At 44.8% G+C, this 21,228-nt stretch overlaps 1 long non-coding RNA gene and 1 pseudogene across 1 annotated transcript; one reads left to right on the top strand and one right to left on the bottom strand.

The window, feature by feature from the left end:
• Positions 1–1,833: 1,833 nt before the first annotated feature.
• LOC127560540 (uncharacterized) lies at positions 1,834–6,280 on the bottom strand. Its single transcript, XR_007953353.1, has 2 exons — positions 5,116–6,280; positions 1,834–1,925 (listed from the first exon to the last, which is right to left on the bottom strand). It is a non-coding gene; the product is annotated as an uncharacterized LOC127560540 (long non-coding RNA).
• A 6,034-nt stretch (positions 6,281–12,314) lies between these two features.
• Positions 12,315–16,167, top strand: LOC127560539 (translationally-controlled tumor protein homolog; annotated as a pseudogene).
• Positions 16,168–21,228: the final 5,061 nt, after the last annotated feature.

Genomic DNA, 21,228 nt, shown 5'->3' with positions numbered 1-21,228 from the left:
GTTGAATAGGAGGGAAGAAGAGAAGGAGGGTGGAAGGGAGGGAGGAAGAAAGGAAGGAGGAAGGGAGGGAGGAAGAAAGGAAGGAGGAAGGGAGGAAGGGATGGAGGGAGGAAGGAAAAATAGAAAGAGGTGGAAGGAAAGAAGAAAAGGAAGGAAGGAAGAAGGGAGGGAGGAAGGTGGGGAGAAAAGGAGGAAGGGTGGGAAGGAAGAAAGGAGAGGAAAGAGGAAGAGATGGCAGTAGAGGATGGAGGGAGAGGAGGGAGGGAGAGGAGGGAGGGAGAAAGGGAAGAGGGATAGAGGGAAGGGAAGGAGGGAGGGAGGAAGAGAGAAAAAAGGAAGAGAGGGAGGGAGGAAGAGAAAAAAGAGAGGGAAGGAACACGGAAGAAAGGGAAGGTGATAGGAAGGAAGGAAGGAAGCAAGGAAGGAAGCAAGGAAGAAGGGAGGGAGGGAGGGAGGGAGGGAGAAAAGGGTCAGAGAAAAGAGAGGGAGGGAAGATACGGAAGGAGGGATGGAGGGAAAAGAGAAGGGAGGAAGGAAGGAAGGAGGGAGGGAGAGAGGGATGGAGGGAGGGAAGGGGGAAGGAGGGAGAGGAGGGAGGAAAGGAGAGAAAGGAAGGAGGGAGGGAGGAAGGAAGGGAAGAAAGGAGGAAGAAAAGGAGGGTGGAAGGAAGGAAAGGAGGAAGGCAGGGAGGGAAGAAGGTAGGAAAGAAGGGAAGGAAGGTTTGCTCTTAAGTAGCCGTAGGTCCATGGGATATTTACCTCCTTCCTGTGGCCCACAGTTTCTTCACCAGAGTTGGAGATGATCCCAAGGTCAACTCTCAGATCAGAGTTGATGGCTTAATGTTCTCTGTTCTAACATCTCTCCTTAGAACTCTTAACATTCTATGCATCTAACTGAAAAAAATTTGAATAGAAATTCCTGGGATGTCACTGCTTTTCCCCCACCTGGACTTAAGGCAGTTGATTTGGCGCCTTCCCTCTGTTCCTTATTCCGTTTATTCTGTCTACAGCGTGCTTTGTTCCTATCTTTATAATAGTCTTCCCCATTAGATCATAAGCTGCCTTTTGCTTTTTATATGTGCTAAACAGTGTCTGGCACATAGTAAATGCTTAATAAATATTTGTTGATTGAATCCAGAGTTGACTCAATGACAGGAATCAGCCACAGAAGTTGAAATGGCAGAAAGTGGGGGGAGGGGGAGGGGGAGAGAGAGAGAGAGAGAGAGAGAGAGAGAGAGAAGAGAGAGAGAGAGAAGAGAGAGAGAGAGAAGAGAGAGAAGAAGAGAGAAGAGAAGAGAAGAGGAGAGGAGAGAGAGAGAGAGAAGAGGAGAGGAGAGAGAGAGAAGAGAAGAGGAGAGGAAAGGAGAGAGAGAGAGAGAGAGAGAGAGAGAGAGAGAGAGAGGAGAGAGAGAGAGAAGAGAAGAGAGAGAGAGAGAGAGAAGAGAGGAGAGGAGAGGAGAGGAGAGAGAAGAGAAGAGGAGAGGAGAGAGAGAGAGAAGAGGAGAGGAGAGAGAGAGAGAGAAGAGAAGAGAAGAGAAGAGAGGAGAGAGAGGAGAGGAGAGGAGAGGAGAGGAGAGGGAGAAAGAGAGACAGACAAGAGAGAGACAGAGAAAGAGAGAATGTGGGGGGGGTGTTTGGGGGAGGACCCAGAATGCAGTAGAAATCCACCTCCCCCCCAACCCCTCCCCCAGGGCCCCCCTGCCCCTTTGCACCAACCTAAGCCAGTCTAATCATTTCTCCATTAGACTGGCAGAGGATGGGCAGAGAAATGACCAGATATACTTCTCAGGTGTCCTGTCAATGTCGTTCTTCCACAAACCGGAGGACGCCGGGGTTTTGGTAAATGCTGTTTATTAGGGTTTGCTGCCTGATGTTAATGAAGCCGGACTGCTTGCAAGATGTTCTGAGGTGTGATGTTCTTCTGGTCTGTAGACAATGAGACAGAAATGATAACCATTAGAACAGAGCCACCACAAGGGCTTCCACCCACCTACTCCTCCATCACTGACAGTCAACAAGGACTGGCTAGGAGGAGCAGGCCCAAGCATACACACACAAGCGCACCAAAAAGTTCAGTCAAGCCAGATTAGACAAATTCTCCTGTAAAAGAAAGGTTTTGAGCTATTTGTTTTAAATAGACCAGCCGGGGGAAACAATGCCTAAAAAGAGTAATGATGAGCATTTTGTCAAAGGAGCTGAGTTCAAATACTATTACTATGCAACTTTTAGCAAATCACTTCTTTCTGGACCTCAGTTTCCTCAATTGTAAATTTCAGGGTTTGGACTGGGGATTATTTCATTTATTTTGTTCCTCCTATACTTAAGCATGCTTGACACATAGTAGGCACTTTATAGCTTGATTAATCTCTAAGGTCCCTGCCAGCTTACTATCCTATGAATGGAGTCCTTTATCTCATAGTGTTTTCATAACCAAAGGCCAACCTAAAAGGGAAAAGGGTATTTCTAGTAAATGAGGTCCAGAGTTTTCCTATCTTCCCAACAGCTCAGGTTCTGTTACCCCTTAAAGGCTACAGAGTATGCCTATGTTTGAAATTTAAAACCCTTGCCCTCAGCCCCTTTTCTAAAATCTTAACAATCCCTAGGTTATCTTCTGGGGGACTCTTCCCTGCTGAGAAAGCATCAAATCCATATGGCTCCGTTCTTTCTCTCTGGGTCCTAACAGAACCTTGTTCATGGTTCCCAGGGGCTACAATATTACGGAGCTAGAAAATTCAGAATATCCTATAAATTGTGACTTTACAATAGTTCATTTCCCCTCTCATTAGATTTCAATTTCTTCATTTGCAAAAGAGGAGAGCTGAAAATTCCCAACCATCCTTGCTAGCTTAATCTTTATTCAAAATACTCTTCTCTAAGATCCCTTTAGAGCTCCTTTTCTTTCTTCCCTTTCCTTTCTGTTTTCCTTTTCCTTTCCTTCCCTTTCCTCTTTTCTCTTGTCCTTTCCCTTTCCTTCTCTTTCCTTCTCCCTTCCCTTCTCTTTTTCTTTCCTCCTCTCCTTTCCCCTTTCCTTTCTGTTTTCCTTTTCCTTCCCTTCTCTTTCTCTTCTTTCCCCTTTCCTTCCCCTCCCTTTCTTTTTCTTCCTTTCCTTTCCTTCCCTTTCCTCTCCTTCCCTTCTCCCTTTCTCTTTCCCCTTTCCTTCCCCTCCCTTTCTCTTTCCCTCTCCCTTTCCTTCTCTTTCCCCCTTCCTTTTCCTTTCCTTCCCTTCTCCCTTTTTTCTTCTCTTTCCTTCTCCCTTCCCTTCTCTTGTTCTTCCCCCTTTCCCTTTTCCTTCCCTTCTCTTTCTCTTCTTTCCCCTTTCCTTCCCCTCCCTTTCTCTTTTTCTTTCCTCCTCTCCTTCCTTTCCTCTCCTTTCCCCTATCCTCTTCTTCCTTTTCCCCTCCTTCCCTTTCCCATTCCCTTCCCTTCCTTTCCCTCTCCCTTTCCTTCTCTTTCCCCTTTCCTTCTCTTTCCTTCTCCCTTCCCTTTCCTTTCTTTCTTCCCTTTCCTTCTCTTCCCTTCCCTTCCTTTTCCTTTCCTTCCCTTCTCCCTTCCCTTTTTCTTGTCCTTTCCCCTTTTCTTTCCTTCCCTTCTCTTTCTCTTCTTTCCCCTTTCCTTTTTTCTCTTGTCCTTTCCCCTTTTCTTTCCTTCCCTTCTCCCTTTCTCTTTCCTTTCCTTCCCATCTTTCTCTTGTTCTTCCCCCTTTCCTTTCCTTCCTTTTCCTTTCCTTTTTCCCTCTTCTTTTTCCTTTCCTTTCCTTTCCTTCCCTTTCCTTCTCTTCCCTTCCCTTCTCCCTTCCCTTTCTCGTCTTTCCCCCCTTTCCCTTCCCTTTCCTTTCTTTTCTCTTTAATATATAACTTATTTTGTTGCTCCTCTTCCATGTTATCAGGGACCCTGTTAATCTCTTCTGCTCTGATCTATGAGGCTCCTCTCTAGCTTATTGGGGGGAAGGGACACCCACAATGACCAGGATAAGGGTCTGGCCAACAGAAAGGAGATGCTCTGGGATGGGTGAGGGAGTCTGTTATGTTGATGGCAGCCATTCTGCCGCAGGTGAACTATATATGTGAAACCCTCTGATTTCCTCTCTGTATCCCCAGAATTTGGCCTACCCCACCCCTCAAAACCCGGTTTCCCAGAGTAGCTCACACATAACCTATTGTCAGCTCTAGACCGAGACTAATGTAATCGAGGTTCAACCTGTCCGGGAATAAGGGCAGGACAGTTGAACAACCCGATCCCATTTGTCCAACTCCCGGGGATGATTATTAGAGTGGAAACTGACTGTTGACCCAACTGGGGGGAGGCCGGGATTCTGACCCAAAAGAATTTGGGATTTGGCACAGTGAGGGATGAGGAGGGACATATTAAGGGTCTTTCTCACATCCTCAGAGGGTATAATGGTGGCAGATTAGGGGAGAAATTCAGATTTTCTGGCTTGATACTAAAAACTCCCCGGTTTTTCTTTGTCCCCCCCAGTAAAGGTCCCAGCAGCAGCTGTTCCTCCTCCTCCGTTGTCCCCCAATCCTAACGGTGACATTTGAGTCCTGAAATTAAGATACAAACCGCCTCCCTCCCCGGGGAGCCCTCGGATCGGGGCGGGGGGATGATTTTTCCCGCCAATGGCCATTTGGGTATTTTTAACATTATCGGTGGACCATGGAAAATGATCAATTTTAAAACTGGGGCAGTGAGGGGGTGTCGAAAGTAGCTTTCAGCTCATCCTCGCCCGCCGTTGCGGTGGCCAACGACTTCGCCTTCCTTAGATGGCCGCCGGCCCAACGTTCCTCAGCCCGATGGCTTCGGGTCCTGAGCTCGAAGGCTCAAGATTATGGGGTTAAGAGAAAAAGATTAACTTTCAGGGTCATTTTTAAAGGTTCAACCGGAGGAGGGGCTGGGAGAGGGGATGGGGGCAACAGAAAAAACCGTGGTTACTGAACCCAAGTGAAGCGCTCCCCACCCCCCACCCCCAAGTGTCTGGCTGGGGCTGGCTCACGCCGGGACGTCCACGGACCACCAAAATCTCTAGCGTCCTTTTAATATTATTTGGCCGTGTCCCCCCAGAGTGGCCAAGGGCTGGTTGGGGCATCTGGGGCCGCCCCCCTCCCCCGGGGCTCACCTAAAGAAGACCAGGGCCATGATGGCCGCCGCGTTCCAGGTCTTAACAGCAAGAGTAAAACCAAGCCGGATCTACGGGCTCAAAGCAGCAGGGACACGATAAAGAGTAGAGAAACCAGTCATCTAAGCAGTGGACGTGGTAGCTGTGTAGACAAGGGAGGCAACGGATTGCGTCCCCGTACACAAAATCCATCATGCAGATAACGCACCCCATTGGGCGACGGCAGCAGCGGCGGCGACGGCGGCGGCGACAGTTTCCCCTGGCAGCTCCTGGAGTTCTTGTAGCGGTTGAGCTGTTTGTCTCCTGGCCCATAACGTTGCGAGGGGGCTTAGTTCTCCATTCTTGGCCGGACCCACCCAAGAGCCTGCGGCCCTTGCAGCCATTTCGCGGACGCCGGGAAGCTTGGACCTTGCCATCCTTTTTCCTCTTGCCAAGGCCCCCCAGCATACTAAATTCAGGGGTCAATCATTACTTTTTGTGCTCAAACTGGCTCTAATTTTGGGTTCTAATGGTCTTTGTCAGAAACTTTGGTACGTTCTGTGCATTGTCCGCACGTTCTAAATGCGGCGTTCTCTTCTATCTCGGCTGCTCGGCGATCCCGGGGAGGTGGCAATCATGAAGCGGTCTGCTCGGCTACAGGGGAGGTGGTATTCCTTAGTCTGACTTATCTCAGTGACTAATTAGAGAGACACACTCTCCCATGCAGCACACTGGAGAAAAATGAGATCAACACGGAAAATAAAATGAGAAAAAAAAGCTAGCAAATAACAGAGGCGGCAATCTCTATTTTGAAGCAATCGGCTCAATTGTAGGTGAGTTGATATTCCTTAGTCTAATTAATCTTAATTATCTTTAATTATGTATATATTTCCATATTTAGCATGCTGCAGATGAGAAAAGCCAAATCAAAAAGGAAAAAAATAAGAAAGAAAACAAAAAGCAAACAACCACAAAATAGCTCTCTGTTTTGAAGAGATCTGCTCAATTATAGGTGAGTTGATGCTCTTTAATTAATTTTAATTATTTTTAATTAATTATACATATTTCCACATTTAGCATGCTGCATAAGAAAAATCAGCTCACAAAAGAAAACAAAATGAGAAGAAAAAAAAAAGCAAGCAAATAACCAGAGGTGGCGATCTCTATTTTGAAGCAATTGGCTCAATCATAGGTGAGTTGATATTCCTTAGTCTAATTAATCTTAATTATCTTTAATTATTTGTACATATTTCCACATTTAACATGTTGCAGATAAGAAAAATCAGATCAAAAAGGAAAATGAGAAAGAAAACAAAAAGCAAGCAAATAATCACAGAGGTGGCAATCTCTATTTTGAAGCATTCTGCTAAATTGTAAGTGAATTAATATTCTTTAATCTTTCTAATTTTAATTATTTTCAAATTTATTTACACATATTTTCACATTCAGCATGCTGCATAAGAAAAACCAGATCAAAAAGGAAAAAAAATGAGAAAGAAAACAAACAACAAGCAATTACAGAGGTGACCATCTCTATTTTGAAGAGATCCGCTCAATTATAGGTCAATTGATGTCCCTTAGTCTTAACTAATTTTAATTATTTTAAATTATTTATACATATTTCCACATTTAGCATGCTGCATAAGAAAAATCTGCTCAAAAAGGAAAACAGAATGAGAAAGAAAACAAAAAACAAGCAAACAGCTACAGCAGTGGCAATCTCTACTTTGAAGCAGTCTGCTCAATTATAGATGAGTTGATGTTCCTTAATCTAACTAATTTTAATTATTTCTTAACTATTTGTACATATTTTCACATTTAGCATACTGCATAAGAAAAATCAGATCAAAAAGGAAAACAAAAAGCAATCAAATAATCACAGAGGTAGTCATCTCTATTTTGAAGAGATCAGTTCAATTATAGGTAAGTTGATACTCCTTAGTCTAAGTAATCTTAATTATTTTTAAAATTATATATACATATTTCCACATTTAGCATGCTGTATAAGAAAAATCTGATCATCAAAGAAAATAAAATGAGAAAAAACAAAAACAAAATGCAAATAACCACAGAGATGGCAATTTCTATTTTGAAGCACTCTGCTAAATTATAAATAATTAATCTTCCTAATTTTAATTATTTTCAAATTTATCTGCACATATTTCCACATTTATCATGTTACATAAGAAAAATGAGACCAAAAAGGAAAAAGCAAGCAATCTCTATTTTGAAGCACTCTGCTAAATAAGGGAGTTCATATTCCTTAATCTTTCTAATTTTAATTATTTATACATATTTTATTTATTTATACATATTTTCACATTTAAGAAAAATCAAATTAAAAAGAAAAACAAAAAGGAAAAAAAGCAAGCAAACCACCACAGAGGTGGCAATCTCTATTTTGAAATGTTCTACTCAATTATAAGTGCATAAATATTCCTTAATCTTGCTAATTTTAATTATTTTTAATTATTTCTACATTTAGTATGCTACATAAAAAAATCAAATAAAAAATAAGAAAAACAAAGCAAACAATCATAGAGAAGTGGTCTGCTCAATTATAGGTGAGTTGTTATACTTTAATCTAACTTTAATTATTTTAAATTATTTTTAAAATTATTTAGATATATTTATTTATACATTTATTTATGCATATTTTCACATTTAAGAAAAATCAAATCAAAGGAAAACAAAATGAGAAAGAAACAAAAAGCAAACAACTACAAAGTGGCAATCTCTATACTTTGAAGTGCTCTGCTAAATTATAGGTGAGTTTATATTCCTTAGTCTTCCTAATGTTAATTATTTTCAAAATTATTTATATATATATATATGTATATGTATACATACATATATATTATTTTTTTCACATTTAGCATGCTGCATAAGAAAAATCAAATCAAAAAGAAAAAAAGAAAAAAAAAAGCAAGAGAGCCACAGAGACAGCAATCTCTATTTTGAAGTGATCTGCTCAATTATAGGTGAGTTTATATTCCTTAATCTTCCTAATTTTAATTATTTTTGAAATTATATGTATTTTCACATTTAGCATGATGCATAAAAAAATCAAATCAAAAAGAAAAAAATGAGAAAGGAAAAAAAAAAAAAAGCAAGCAAACAACCACAGAGAAGCAATCTCTGCTTTGAAGTGCTCTGTTAAATTACAGATGAGTTTATATTCCTTTGTCTTCCTGGACTAGCCATTTTACCCTTTTTGCCTCAGTTTCCTTATTTGTAAAATGAGCCTTATGCCAAAAAAAAGATGAGGAAGAGTCAGACAGAATAACAATACCTGAATAGAACCAAAGTCACCCCATGAACAAAATTGCATCCTCTTCATTTCAGAGTCATTCGATTTTGGAATACAGCTCAATTTCAGGGTCCATTAAATCCCAAATCTACTTTTAAAATTAAACTCAATCCAATTCAACAATCATTTGTTGATCACTAAGAGCAAGACACTATGCAATCTCTTGCACAGTCATACTGGAAAGTCCTTGGGATGGATTGAGCCATCTGCATCCAGAGAATGGACTGTGGAGATTGGGTGTGGATTACAGCATGGCATTTTCAATCTTTTTGTTGTTGTTGTTTGTTTGCTTGTTTTTTTCTCATTTTTCCCCTTTTGATCTGATTACTGAGCTGCGTGACAAAATACATTTAAGAGAATTGTATATGTTTCACCTATATTGTATTGCTTGCTGTCTAAGGGACTAGGGAGGGGGAAGGTGGGGAAGGAGAAAAATTTGGAACACAGGTTTTACAAGGGTGAATGTTGAAAACTATCCTTGTATATATTTTTAAAAATAGAAAATTACTATAAAAATTTTTAAAGTAATATACTCAAGAATTTCAGAAATATTAAAATATGTATATCAGTTTATTAAATTAAAAAAAAAAAAGCCCACAACTACACCCAAAAAAACTCCTTTGAACTCAGCTACTGCTGGGCTTACACGCATACAATATGCCAGTCATGGACTAGAGCTATGTGCCCTTTTCTCTAGCTCCAGCATGTTTTTAAAGAACTCTTGGATTCCTACCAAGTCAGGACCTTTCTACAGAACATTTGTTTTCCTTTGTCTTATGCGTCATTTGACATTTTAACTTTTCTTATGGGCACTCATTTACTTTATTGTTATTTGACCTTCACAACAAGTCTGTGAGGTCAGCAGAACAGGTGCTTTCGTCCCTGCTTTATAAGATAAGGAGGAAATGGAGGGTAAATTTTAGGGATTGTGACTCCCTGCCAAGGGCCCAAGCTTGCATATCCCTAAAATGGCTGGAGAGATGGGACTCCGTGACCCCTTCTGTTCCTTCTCCCAGCCAAAGTGTCAGTGACTTAAATTCACAGAATCACAGAATAATGGCCATCTCCTCTAGCCCTCTCCTCTCACCAAGAAGGAGAATGAGAGAGATCCCTCCAAAATCACAGCCAAAATCACAGGCTGTGAAATCTATGACCCATGTCATCATGGCACTCCTTCCGCCTTATGAAGGGGGAGGAAGAACCAGGATTTTAAATGCTTGTAAAAGAGAAAGATTCAGCATTTTGCCTTGAATCTAGTAGCCTCCGTCCCCCCTACTACGATATTACTGCTGCTTCCCCCTCACCCACTCCCACTCCCACAGAGCTGCCAACATATTTCCAGGCTGGACGATGACAATCTCCTTTCATCTTCCTCATGGTCAGCCCCAGTCCCAGCCCTTGCTGGTCCTGCGTTGCCAGGCCTCCTGGGGGAGAGGGCCATCTTGTCTTCTGCCCGAGCCCAATGAGGCTTCAGTGACAGAGACAGATGTTAAGGGGGTGAAATAAATACATCAGTTTCTCCTGGTGACCTAAGCCAGATGTGGAGAGAGAAGATGTTTCAGCATGAAGCCCTCTAGATCCCAAAGCCGGCCACTCCTTCCCGAAGATTATTCATTTTGAGGAACTCGTACTCCCTAGTCTTTAGACTGGGGGCTGGCTCTGACTCTCCATTCCCCATTTCCTAGCTGTGGAATGGGAGGATCACAGAACCTTGGATTCTAAAGTAAATTCAATCACCCCTCAGAGCAGAAAGTCTTAACTTACTTGGGTCCTGAACATTCTGGGATGATCTGGCCAAGTCAAGAGAACATTTTTCCAAATAATTTTTAAATGCATAAAATAAAGTACAGAGGATTACAAACAAATCAGTTATATTTTTATTTTATTTCTGTATTTTTAACATTGACTTTTTGAAAAGTTTCCAAAATTCTTTCGTTTCAATCCTTCTCCAATGGCAAAGGCAAGAAATATTGCTAACAAATTACCTTAAAAAAAAAAAAAGGAAAAATAAAATGGAACAAGTATGCTTTAATTGACCTTCAGACTCCATCACTTCTTTCTCCAAAAGTAGAGAGCATTTTTCATCATGAGTTCTTCAGGAATTGTCATGTATCGATAACTTAAGTCATTCACAGTCAGTTCTCTTACAATGTTGCTATTACTGTGTACAATACTCTTCTGGTTCTGCTCACTTCACTTTGCATCAGTTTCTGTGTCTTCCCGGGCTTTTCCGAAGCCATCCTGCTTGGTTTGGTTTGTTTGTTTGTTTGTTTGTTTGTTTTTTGCTGAGACAGTTGGGGTTAAGTGACTTGCCCAAGGCCAGGAAGTGTTAAGTGCTTGTCATTTCTTATAGAACAATAGCCCCCCATCATAATCACATAATCTGCTTACTCAGCCATTCCCCAATTGATGGCACTCTTCAGTTTCCAATTCTTTACTACCACTAAAAGAGCCACTATCAGTATTTTTGTACATTTAGGCCCTTTCCCTTTTCTCTCTCTGGGATACAGACCGAGTAATGGTACTGCTGGGCAGCTACATGCAGTGAATAGACCTGGAGTCAGGGACTTGAGTTCGAATTCAGCATCAGATACTTAGTAGCTGTGTGACTCTGATAAGTCACTTCACTGTCTGACTCGGTTTCTTCATTTGTAAGCTGAACTGAAAAAGGAAATGGCAAAGAACTCCAGTATCTTTGCCAAGAACACCCTAAATAAGATCATTGCGAAAGGACACAACTGAAACAGCATCCTGCTCCATAAAACAATTGTATTCCATCATAACTACATAACCAATTTATTCAGCCATTCCCCACCTGACAGGCAGTCCCTGAGAAGAGAGCTGCTAAAAATACTTTGTACATATTGGTCCTTTTCCTTTTAAAAAAAATATCTTGGCCACCTAGGTGGTGCAGTATATGGAGCACCAGCCCTGAAGTCAGGAGGACCTGAATTCAAATCTGGCCTCAGACACTTAATACTTCCTGGCTGCGTGACCCATGACCCTGGGCAAGTCACAACCCTAATTGCCTAAGCCAAAAAAAAAATCTCTTTTGGAATTCATGTCTAGTAACGATATTATTAGGTCAAGAGATATGCATAATTTTATGGTTTTTTGGGCTATATATATAAATATATAATTCATATCATTTTCATTATTTGTCAATTGGGAAATTTTTAATAAATGTATAACTTTGACTCTACATTTGAGAAATCAGATCTTGCTTCAAATGCTTGTTCCAGTGACTATTGTTCATTGTATTTTGTGCACATTTAGTCTCTTCTATCTCTCCCTTGACCCCGTCCCTCCTTAAAAGTGTTTTGCCACTGCCCACTCCCTCCCCCAAAATCTGTTCTCTTCTATCACCCTCCCCTCCCTTCCCATATCTTATCTCTCTCCTACTTTCCTGCAGGATAAAATAGATTTCTATTCCCATTTTTAGTTTGTATGTTATTTCCCTTTTGAGTCAATTCTGATAAGAGTAAGGTTCACTCACTCCCCTTCCCCTTCCCCTTCTCTCCCCCTCCCCTCCCCTTTTTGCCCTCACTGGGAAAGCTTTTTCTTGCCTCTTTTTATGGCAGATAATTTCTGTTATTCTACCTTTCCCTTTCCCTTTCTCCCAGTATTCCTCTCTCGCCCCTTAATTTTATTTTTTTAGACATTATCCCCCCATATTCAAGTCACTCCTGTGTCCCCTGTCTATGTATATATACTCCTTCTAACTGCCATAATGATGAGAAAGTTCTAATGAGTCACTAGCAGCAACCTCCAATGTAGGAACGTGAACAGATAAATGTCCCCCATGATCCCACTTTCCTGATTCCCTCCCTGGGCTTTTCCTGAGTCCTGTGTTTGAAAATCTTTTTTTTTTTTTTTTTATTCTGCTCTGGTTTTTTATCATGGATGCTTGAAAGTGCTTTATTTCATCGAATTTCCACCTTTTCCCCTGAAGGATTATCCTCAGTTTTGTGGGGAGGGGATTCTTGGTTCTAAGCTAGCTCCCCCGCTCTCCAGAAGATCCTTTTTCAAGCCTCTGGTCGGTTAATGTAGAGACTGTTCAGATCTTGTATTTTCTGACCGGGGTGGAGGCGAAGCCAAGATGGAGGAGTAAAGGCCGGAACCCGCGACCTCTTCCCCAAACTGCTCCAAATGCCTTTAAACAACAACTCTGAACCACATTTTAAGGCGTCACGACACCCAACAGACGGAGCAGAACATTTTCCAGCTGAAGGAAAGCTCAGCCGAAAAGTCTGGGACAGAGGGAGTCCAGCCTGCGGTCCCAGTGCAGGCCACGCCAGTGCAGGCCCGCAGCCAGCGCCCGGGCAGCCGAGCAGCACCTCCGAATCAGGGCAGGACTGGCAGCTTCCAGATCTCTCAGCCAGAGACGCAGGACGGCCTGGAAGCCCAGCAGGAAAGGCCTCAGAACCAGGTGGGAGCCCAGCATGCAAGCCCAGTGCAAGCCACACCAGGGCAGGCCCTGGCCCGGCCTCACCTAAGTCCCTGCTGGGGCCCAGGCCCAGGCCCAGCCCCAGGCCCAGACCCAGCCCCAGGCCCAGACCCAGACCTAGCCCCAGGCCCAGGCCAGACCCAGCCCTAGCCCCAGGCCCAAACCCAGACCCAGGCCCAGGCCTAGACCCAGACCAGACCTAGGCCTAAACCCAGACCCAGGCCCAGACCCAGCCCTAGCCCCAGACCCAGCCCTAGCCCCAGGCCCAGCCCTAGCCCCAGGCCCAGACCCAGACTCAGGCCCAGGCCAGACCCAGTCCTAGACCCAGGCCCAGGCCTAGTCCCAGACCAGACCTAGGCCTAAACCCAGACCCAGGCCCAGGCCTAGCCCCAGGCCCAGCCCTAGCCCCAGACCCAGGCCCAGACCCAGGCCCAGACCCAGGCCCAGGCCCAGACCCAGGCCAGACCCAGAACCAGGCCCAGACCCAGGCCTAGACCCAGACCCAGGCCCAGACCCAAGCCTAGACCCAGACCCAGATCCAAACCCAAACCCAAACCCAGACCCTAGTTTGCCATGAAGTCAGCTAAGCAGCACCTCCCAATCAGGGGCACAACTGGTGGCTTCCAGACCTCTCAGCCCAGAGACACAAAGAAGGCCTGGAAGCTCAGCAGAAGAGGTCTCTGGAATCAGGTGAGAACCCAGCGCAAGCCGTATCAGGGCATCCCTGGCCCCAGACCTAGACCCAGCCCCAGCTTCAGCCCCAGCCCCAGCCCCACTTCAGTCCCTCCTGGGGCCTCAGCCCCAGCCCCAGCCCCAGCCCGGGCTCCAGACCTGGTCCCAGCGTCAGCCAGGCAGGACCTCTCAATCAGCAGCAGCACTGGAGGCTTGTGGAGACTCCAGGAAGACTTGGAGGTCAGTGAAGAGGGTCTGTAGCCCCAGGGTGGGATTCCGGCAGGCTGCCCCAGCACAGGCCGCACCAGCACAGCCCCAGACCTGGGCCTGGCCCCAGCGTTGGCAAACTTGCTTTAACACACTTGGTCTTGCAGCTGCAGTGGTGGGGGGAGGAGAGGGGCCAATCCTTCCACCTCCAGGGTAGAAAAGAGAGCTCGTGGTCAGATCTGTAGAAGGAGCCCTGAAAACAGCTGCACAAAATCCTGAAGTTGGGACAATGCTCCCTCTGCCCTGCAAACAGAGCCCTACTTTAAGAAAGAGTTAAAAGTCGAGGAACAGGCTAGGAAAATGAGCAGACAGCAGAAAAAGATTCTGACCATAGAAAGATGATGAGGAAGATCAGAATACGCACTCAGAAGAAAATAGCAACAAAATAGGTCAAAGCGCCTACGTCCGGAGAAAATCCCCACCACTTGCGGAGGGTATAGGAGCCCTGATGTTCCAGGGCAGAGAAGAATGCTCAGTTGTACTCAGAGGGGCCCTCGTCTCAGTTCTAAGGCAGAAAGCAGCATTTGGGACCTCAGGAGAGGGGAGAACCTGGTTGAGTCCCAGAGCTACAACGAGGGACAGCACTTGTAGCTACAGGGAAAAGGGCCCTTTGGGGGTAAGAATAAGAGCTCAAGCTCTTACATTTCCTTGGATCATAGCACCTTAAAGTACCCAAAACTCCCAGATCTCCAGAACTAGCTCTGAAAAGAGCAGCAAGAAAAGTCTGAAGTCTGGGGTGATGCTCCCTCCAACCTGGGAGCGATGCAGCGGGCTTTTACATCTGTAAATCCAGTCCACAAAGGATCCCCACAATCACCATCTGATCAGCTGTCGGGCCACATCACCACTGGTGGGCTGAGAGCTCCGGAAGCTGCCGTCGTCCCGTGGCTGTGGCTCCAAGGCCCGTGGCTGGTGCTGTGGCCTTGGGATACCCCGGCTTCCCTGCACTCCAGATCAGCCACCATCCTGGACACATCCCACGGTCTCTTGGGCCAGAAGAATGTCTCCGGAACCTTTTGCGGGCTCCATCGTTACCCGTCAGGTATTATTTTGGAGTTTGGAAGGGAACGTTGGGAAAAGTTCAGCTGAATTGCTACTTATGCTCTTCATTTTGGGGAATAGGAAATAAATTATATTGGAACACTATTAATGAAATATCTTTTGTTTTAAAGTTTATAGACTTCAGGTGAAGACTTCCTGCCCTTCAGCCCATATGGAAATCCCCCTGGTTCATAGAACCAAAATTGTCCACCTCCCCTCTGCCTGGTGCTAAAGCTCGCTCCCACTTGTCCCCCTTCCCCCTCAAACACCCCTCCGTGAATCCCTCTCAGACTGAGCCCCGTAGTGCTAGGGCTGTCACCACCACCAGCTCCCCTTCCCTCCTTCTGTCACCATGATCATCTCCCAGGACCATCAGCCAGGATGAGATGTTCCCTGACATTTGCAACGGGAGATTGCCAGACAGGCTCTGTCTGAAGGGGAAGGGGAAGCTAGTCAGTAGGACAGAGGGTATCCCTGATGTCCCTCATTGGTGGAAATGCCTCTGCCAAAGGTCTCGAGAGTAGAGGAACAGACGCTCCTACAATCATGGGAGCTGACATAGCCACAAACCATCATCTGCAAGAAACGAGTTTCACAAAAGAGTCCTAGAAAAAGTACATCAGCGACTCCATGAAATCAATCAATCAATCTGGCTTGAAGAACACAAGCTGGATAAAGTCAAACTCCGTTATGCTACAAGCTGCAGAACAAATCAAACATATCCTTGATCATTTTACAAAATATTAATTCTTTCATAGGTGAAAACATGAAGATGGCGCAGTGACTCTCTTGGATTTCCATGAGGATGGTACAATCCCATATATGGTTTTCTTTAAGGATGGCTTAGAAATAAAAAAACAAATTTTTAACAGAGTCAGCCAAGTCCTTTTTAATTGCCTAACTGCTGGGGTTTTTTTTTTTGTTTTGTTTTGTTTTTGTTTTTGTTTTTTTTTTTTTGCCATCTACATAGTATTTGGGATGTCATCTTGAGTCTTATTCATTTATTTTTTTACCTGGATTTATTTGGAGTAGAGACATTGTTTAAAAAAAAAAAAACATCATTTGATTATCTAAAATAAAAAACATTTAGCCACCCCCCAAAAAAAAAAAAAAAACACCTGCCCATCTCTTGGAAAAGAGGTAACGAGATGAAAATGAGACATTTTTTAATAAGACTAATTTGTGGATTTCTTTTCCTTGATTGTACTTAAAAAGAGCAGGAGACAGAGTTGTGGAGGGAAAGAGAATCAGTAACCGTGTTTCAGAAAGGAAAAAAGAAAAGATCTCAAATAAGCATTCAAAAATACACAGACAAGAATGAAGGAAATTCAGAAGGGGACACAGGCAAGTGAAGTATTATTTCTACTGTGATGTATGTATGTATGTAGCATATAGGTACCTATATTACATTGTACATGTATATATGTACATGTGTGTGTATATATATATAATATATATGTACACACACACACACAAACATATATATATATATATATATATATTACTCCTTGCCCTGGTTTAGCTCTCTGCTGAAGCAGTTTACCAGGGTGTGGCCGCTGTACATGCTAAAGCTTCTTGGAGCCACAGGCAAGAGATGGATCAGGTGGAAGCAGCCCCAGAAAGCGCTCAGCAGCCGTCACCCCAGAGGTACCAGTCTTTCCTGAACACCCCCTATACTCCAAATAGGTGTTGTGCTCTATGAATAAAGCAGAATTGAATTAGCCTGAAGAAAACAAACACAAAATACACAAAATTATCTAAGCTACCCCAAATGTTTGTGTGGACTATTTCGTATTGTTCTGATCAGCCACAATCGGACACGCCGTAAATCAGTTGCAACATAGTGATTTCAGTTTGCTCCCCTTCGGAAACAAAGGAGAACTATATGAGAGTTGTGAGATTTATTCTGGTGTGATATATTTGTGATTCCACTCTTGGAGTCTATAGGAGGAATCATCTTGTACCCTTCCTGTTTCCTCTTCTACCTGCCATCCAGCATCAATCCGTTGATCCATAATCAATATACATATACGCATACATGTGTGTGTTAAGAATTGTTATGTATTATATACACATGTGTAATGTATATAATATATAATTGTAGATATATTTAAGGCTATATCTAGTAGAGAATGACCGTTTCATGTGCAATTATGTCTCTATCCTTTCTGGAATATAGAAATATTCCTGTTTGTTGATGTTTATTAAGTTGATCAGAAAAGAAAAACTTTTTAAGTAACTCATTTTATGTAGCTCAGTGCTCGGTACATAGTAAGCGCCTAAGAAGAGCTTGTTGGCTAACTGACATTATTTAGAATAGTAGGTACTTTTGTAGCACTTTAAGGTGTGAAAATTACTTCACCTTTTCTTTTTAGATCTACAGAGTACTTTTATATATCTAAGCATCAATCCTCTGAGGCTAATCCAATCCCATTTCATGGATGAGGGAAGCAAATATTTAGTCAACCATTCAACTAGTATTTTTGGACCGCCTCCTTTGTGTCAATCACGGGGCTGGGTGCTGAGAATGCAGGGACATAAATGACTCCATGAAAAGGGTTCATCAGAAGACTAACCAGAAGAATAGTCTCTTCCAGGAGAATTGTGTAAATCATGACAATTCACAATGATCCATGTAGAGGGTTGTAGAGTATCTTCTCTGTGGTGGTGGAGAGAATAGCCACCTAATGTAATCACACAGCAGGATCAGAAGGAGGAGGAGAAAGGAAGGAAGGAAGGAGAAGAGAAAGGCAAGGAGGACAGTAAGGGGGGGAAAGAAAGGGGAGGAAGACAAGGAAAATCAGTAGGAAAAAATGAAGAGTGAGACAAGAAAAAAGGAGATGAAGAAATAATAGTGAGAGAGTAAAACCAGGAGGAAGGGAAAGAGGGAAAGGACCAAAAAAGAAAGAAAAGGACAAAGAAAATGAGTAAGAATAGGGAGGTGTAGGAGAAGGGAAGAAGAAAAAGAAAGCAAGTCAGAAGAGGAGAAAAAGAGGAAAAAGAACAAAGGAGAAAGAAAGAAAAGAAGAAAAAAAGGAGAAAGAAAAAATCTTTTATGGATCCTCAATCTCTGTCTTGTGCATTTAGTCTTTCCTGAGGCACAGGAGCTCTCACTTACTGATTACCAGTTCAAAAGCCCAGTCCATAGGCCAGGTACTTTTACATGCCTTTCCGAAGGCCTGTTGTTCACCATCTTGAGAAATGGCAGCTCCAGCGGGCCAAGGTTCTGTTTTCATTGGCCTTTTGAAGGCGCCCTTGGGGTGCTGGGTAGACAAGTAACCCCGACTTAGGGGGACCATGGCTGGATTCCAACCTCCAGCCCTTGTGCACGCAGGTCTCTTCTCAGACAGAAATTTTCTGTCCTTGGGGTCCTGGGGAAAATGGGAGGGAATGGGAAAGCACGAGGGAACCCAGCTTCAGGAGGAGCTCCCTCTGCAGCCGGGATGAGAGTTCGTGTGGAGGTGGACGGAAAGGGCCCTTTGTCCTTTGGGTCCGGGAGCAGCCGGATCTGGCAGCCTTAGGGAGCAGCGGCCCCTGGTCAGGCTCGGCAGTGACTTCAGTCACGTGGGACAGCCGCCATCCACCATCTTCCTCGAGGGCTTGGAGGCACTGCTGAAGGTCCCTTTGGGCTCAGAAACAAAGGAAGCAAAGACTCCCCAAGAGTGTTCAGGGCTATCTCTGGGCCTCGGTTTATTTGTAGCAAGGAGAGCCAGCTCAGACTCAGGCTCCGGAAGACCAGGGCTGTACAAGCCCGACAAGCAATGCTGAGGGACAGAATGGGCTGGTTCTTCTGCACAGAAGGAGCGTCTTCAATGGGAATTTCCCTTAAAAGGGGGCAGGGATCTGACTCCCCAGCAACATGAAACCTGCTCCACCATCTGAAGGGCCATGAAAATGTGAGCAGAGCCCCATTAAAATGGAACCACGAGGCTTCAGGTTTGCAAGGGATGGAGACCCCTCCCCGGGTCCTTTTCGGAATATGTTGGAAGATCAGTATAATGCAGTGGAAAGAGTGGAGTCAGAGGGCCTGAGTTCAAATTAGGCCTCTGCCCAGCCCCCCAACTTGGACAATCGGAGGCCAGCTGTCTGGTCCCATGGGCTGCTTCTGCTCTCTCCTCTGGGAAAGGAGACAGATCAACTGGCCTCTCCCATCCTCAAGGATCTCCCTGCCTCCTGAGCCATCCATTGCATTTTGGGGCAGATCGTTGCCTGGAAATGCTCTTTTATGGCACCTTAAATGTGTTTTCTTACCCTTTGATCTCCTGGACCCGGCTCTGCCCTCTAGGGCCTCCAGAACAAGACTAATCTCCCTTTGACTTGACAACCCTTCAAATAATTGAAATCTGCAGAAGCCAGAGTGTCCTGCTGGAGCCACAGCAAGGAGGTCCGTGTGGAGAGGAGAATGGTGATCAGAAAGGAGGAGCCGGGTTGCAATGAGGCTGAAGAGTGTGTGTGTGGGGGGGAGATGATTTTATTTAATCTTGGAGATCAGAGAGAGCTGATGGACGTCAGTGGGCAAAGGAATGGTGTCCCAGCTTTAGTCAGTAGGGGAGGGGACGGATGGGAGTGGAGAAGAGACTTGGGGCAGAGAAGGAATTACTTCTATAACCTAGGTGAAGGTGCTGAGGTTCTGGGATTTCGAGGAGGAAGTGAGAGAAAATACAGGAAATTTCCTGATCGAGCCTTGACAACAGGTGAATCTTCAAGGTGAAGGAGAGGGAGGAATTTGAGAAGGGCACTTCTTGGCATAATACCTGCATACAGTCAGCGCTTCATAAATCCTTACTGGCTGGCTGACTTTCAGACCGGGTTGACATCCAGTGATAATTCCCTGACATCCGGCTAAAGTTGCTCTCCACAAGAGGCAGTGAGCCCTAGTGGCTAGGAAGCTGGATTTGGTCTCAGAAAGACTAGGATTCAAGTCTTGCTTTCCCAGCTCTGGCTTGGTGACAGGACAAATGATCTCAAGCCTTTGGGATTCTGAGAGTTAGTGAAGGATTTGTTTGTCCGAGGGATTTTTCTTGTATCCAGCATTTCCTCCCACCATCCTGCCCCAGTCACAAGGTGTCTTCATGATGGCACAAGTGGAAAATCCCAAGGAGATGAAGCTCATCACCGGCTAGGAGAAGCCATGAAGGGAGAGCAGGGATTGGGCTGAAAGGACGAGGATGAGGACCGGGCCAAGGTCTCCAGGGATGACCAGCTGTCCGGCCGGATCCCTGGATGAACTCAAGGGAAGGCTGTGTGCCAGGAGATGCCCGCCCTGAGCCGCTCTGACACGGGCACAGGAGGAGGAATGAAGAGGGGCATCTGGAGAAGGAGAGCAGCAGGCCGGGCAGGAGCAATCCCGGGCCTGCTTCTCGTCCGGCTCCCATGGGGTTCCATCCCTCCTGCAGGGACAATCCCACCAAGGCTGCCCAGGAGGGGAGCCTCCAGTCGCTTCCATCAGGAGAGGAAGCCCAGCTCCAGCGGGTGTCCTATCTTCAGGACAGACATGCTTCCAGACCCCAGCGAGGGCCCGGGGGGGGGACCATCTAAATTACAGACTGACATTGAATTGTTGAATAGGCCATTTCTCTTTTCTCTTCTCTCCTCTTCTCTCCTTTCCTTCCTTCCTTCCTTCTTCCTTCCTTCCTTCCTTCCTTCTCTCCTTCCCTCCTTTCCTTCCTTCCTTCCTTCCCTCCTTCCTTCCTTCCTTCCTTCCTTCCTTCTTTTCTTCCTTCTTTCTTTCCTTCCTTCCTTCCTTCCTTCCTTCCTTTTCTTCCTTCCTTCTCTTCCTTCCTTCCTTCCTTTTCTTCCCTTCCTTCCTTTTCTTCCCTTCCTTCCTTCCCTCCTTCCTTTTCTTCCTTCCTTCCTTCCTTCTTTCCTTCCTTCCCTCCCTTTCTCCCTCCTTCCTAAGTTCCTCATACCCAAGGGGCTACAAAACTCTGCTCATCCTTTGATCCTGCAATACCGCTCCTAGGGCCATATCCCAAGAGATCATAACAAAGGGAAAAGGACCTCCATGTACAAAAACATTACAGCAGCTCTTTTTGGAAAGAGGGGATATCTATCAACTGGAAAATGGCTGGACAAGTTGTGGTTTATGACTGGGATGGGATATTATTGTGCTGTAAGACATGGTGAGCAGGCAGGTTTCAGAAAAGCCTGGAAAGGCTGACATGAACTGAGGAGACTGAGTGAAGTGAGCAGAACCAGGAGAACACTGTACACAGCAACAGCATCAGTGGGTGATGATTAAGGATTTAGCGCCAACGATCTAAGACAATTCCAAAAGTTTCATCATGGAAAATGTCGTCCACGCTCAGAAAAAGTACCATGGAGCCTGACTGCTGATGGAAGCAGACTCTCCTCATTGCTTCTGATTCTTCTTTCACAACATGATGAATGTGGAAAT

This window comes from Antechinus flavipes, chromosome 4 (genome assembly GCF_016432865.1).
Source record: "Antechinus flavipes isolate AdamAnt ecotype Samford, QLD, Australia chromosome 4, AdamAnt_v2, whole genome shotgun sequence".
Lineage (NCBI taxonomy): Eukaryota > Metazoa > Chordata > Mammalia > Dasyuromorphia > Dasyuridae > Antechinus > Antechinus flavipes.
This window is presented reverse-complemented; position numbering and strand designations above follow the sequence as displayed.